This window comes from Pteropus vampyrus, unplaced genomic scaffold (genome assembly GCF_000151845.1).
Source record: "Pteropus vampyrus isolate Shadow unplaced genomic scaffold, Pvam_2.0 Scaffold378, whole genome shotgun sequence".
Lineage (NCBI taxonomy): Eukaryota > Metazoa > Chordata > Mammalia > Chiroptera > Pteropodidae > Pteropus > Pteropus vampyrus.
The window spans coordinates 334,446-337,730 of record NW_011889159.1 but is presented as its reverse complement, the minus strand read 5'-3'; positions in this window follow the sequence as shown (position 1 = coordinate 337,730).

Below are 3,285 nucleotides of genomic sequence, written 5' to 3'. Positions count from 1 at the left end.
CATTTGGTATCCACTGACAGACACCATGGGTAGGAGGCCTTTTACTAGCCAGCAGAAATGAAAGTCCTGACTTCCTACTTCGCCTGTCTCTGACACGGCACCAGTGAGGGTGTTGGGACACTTCATTACAATGTCATGAGGGTAGAAGTCTAGGCTCTTCACTGGGCCTTTGCTGGGATGGGTGGGGGTGAGACCACAGTTTTTTCTGTGGTATTTGGCTGGATTAGAGCCAAAAAGTTATGTTATAATAGGATGTTCTTTTCAGACATTTGTTTGGGCTCTTTTTGGTCTAAGCTTATTGGTATTTCTGGGTTTCTAGCTTTTTTGGTTCAAAGTCTGGGATTTATGAGGCAAGAAGAAAATCCAGGGAAGTTACTGCCATGTTGTTCATTGTATTTCAAGACCCCTAGCTCATCTGCATTCTTTTCTCCATTTTCCAGAGTCTTCTTATGTTTGTTTTATATGTAAAATTCAAATTTTTAAGTTGTACTTAGGGGGGCAGTAGGGAAAAGTTGGTCTACTGCTTCTTTCTGGAGGCAGAAGTACAGCCTGCGACCAATGTTCATTTCTCTTCCTTATCTCAGTTATTCTCCTCTAAAGGTCCCTTAGGTTAAATATGGTGCCAAGATCTCTAGAGGTAGTTTGGGCATTGCAGAGGAGAGGAGGTCTGCCTTCTCTTTCCTTCTGCCTATTTTACTCCTAAAAATAGATACTAAGAATGAACTGTCTTAGGCAGCTACTACCATCTCATTTGGTGTCATTTGTCTGTTTGTCATTATCCACCATGCTCCGGATATGTCTCTATGGTTTTGACTGCAATTGTTTTAGGCCTCCTCTGTTCTCTTTGTTTTTACTTTCTGCATACTTCTCAGTTTCTTTGTTGGTCCTACTTCCCCTTCCTCTTTATTAAATTTGAACAAGGCACAGAGTCTAGGATTATATAGTCTCTCTTCTGGAAATCTGATTTAATCCTCATTATTCAAATATCTCTTATATAGAAATAACCCTTTAATTTGTACTCTTAAGTGGATCTCCCTTCTCTTTGAGTTTATATCTATAATTATATCTCTCTTCAGATTGAACAAACAAGTTATTACCTTTCTCCGGATTTCTCTTCTTCTATAATTGGTGCCTTCATTTGATCAGTTACCAAGTGTTAAAGCCTTGGGGTCAACTTTGAGTTTCTCCATGACGTATACATTCATAATGACATAAACATGTGTGGTAGTTGTCAAAGTAGTTCATTTCTCCTTCAGAGTGATTCTCACATCTGTTCCTTTAATTTTATTCTCATTGCCTCCAAATTAGTTTAGGCTTTTGCTTTTTTTATGGCTATATCACTACAATAGTCTTCTAACTGATCTCTCAGCCTTCTTTCACATGTCTAAACCACCAGATTACTCTTTCTGAAAGACCACCTAGCTTATATCTCTGTTAGCTATCAAATAAATGAAACAAAAGCTCAAGTCTCTCCAGAACACTGTTTTTTAAAAATTTCGACCTTATTTTCTTCTAATACCCTCAGTGTTTGCCAAATTTCAATCATTCAGATACCACCATTTGTCAGATTTTGTCATATTTAAATATAACCTGTACTATTTTTTACTTAATATTTTTCTTTAAATTGACATTACTTTTGCTTAGTCTCATCTTAACCTATCATAGCTTCAAAATAATGGGCATGATGAGTTGGATATACTTTTTTTCTCATTCACATAAAAGTATTAAATGTTACTATTAAAATGTTTATTTGGGTACCCCTTGAAATCATCTTCACATTAGTGATAGTTTGGGGATTACACTTTGGAGAACTTTGCTGACACAAATGCTCTACTCTCTGCTGTTAGAATATATTTTCCATGTTCAAACCTTTTGTTTTTGTTCTTTCACTTCCTGTCCCAGTCAATTCCATTTAGTAAACATTGTGATGGGCAATGAGGATGTAGATAATGGTAAGATACAGATCTTCCTTCAAGGAATTTATAGTCAGGTAGAGGAATTAATAACCCAGGGGCCTCAAACAGGATATAAATCCTACCTGCCTATTTCGATGCCCAGCTCAAATTCTACTGCCTATGAAAGTCCTTCATGTATAATCCCTATTCAAAGAGATTTTTCTTTTCTGAGTTTTTCTCATTGTATTTATTACTTTGAATCATTTTTGATATTCATATTTTTAACATTGTTTCAGCATTCTCATTTATATTTATTTTCTTGATGAAAATAGTTTTGCATTCCCCTATAGATGTCACATGGAGTAGGGACTAAGTAAATAGCTGTTTGTTTGAAATGCTACACTTTAAGAAAAAGAACCCCCTACGTTTTCATAATTAGAGTTTTATTTCAGAAAGATTGTTTTTTTCCCCCCAAAAATGACACATCGTGAACATACATTTTGAAAAACATTTGGAAGCTGAAGTTTGAGACTAATATATCAAAAAAGATGAAAGTCTTTTTGGCAAAAAAGTCTTCTGCCAAATTGCAAGCAAAGGAATAGAAACTTTGTGACAAAAGAGAATGTAAGGAATCTATCATTTTAACTGTACCATAGAAGACTAGGTGCTAGTATTGAGTTGATGTGTTGGAGTAAAATTATTCAATTCTATTTTGTTGGTTTATAAAATCAGGTGCTATTTTTCTTTGTTCTGACCTTTTTTAACTGTCCTTTTTTCCCCCAGCATCTCCACCTTGGTCTATGTTCTTCTTGTTCTTTTTATCCACGTTTACTTTAATATTATTATTCTTTTCATGGAATCTCCTTTTGTGTCCTTGCTTTCCTTTTTGTATTCACCTCCTTTGTTGTCCTTGTCCTTGTCTTCTTTCTTGTCTTTGTCTCCCTTCTTGTCCTTGCTCTCCTTATTGTCCTCATTTTCTTTCTTGTCTATGTCCTCTGTCTTGTCTTCATCTCCCTTCTTGTCCTTGTCCTCTATCTTGTCCTCAACTCCCTTCTTGTCTATGTCCCCTGTCTTATCCTCAACTCCCTTCTTGTCCTTGTCCCCTGTCTTGTCCTCATCTCCCTTCTTGTCCTTGTCTCCTATCTTGTCCTCAACTCCCTTCTTGTCTATGTCCCCTGTCTTATCCTCAACTCCCTTCTTGTCCTTGTCCCCTATCTTGTTCTCACCTCCTTTCTTGTCCTTGTCCTCTGTCTTGTCCTCATCTCCCTTCTTGTCCTTGTCCCCTGTCTTGTCCTCACCTCCCTTCTTGTCTATGTCCCCTGTCTTATCCTCAACTCCCTTCTTGTCTATGTCCCCTGTCTTATCCTCATCTCCCTTCTTGTCCTTGTCC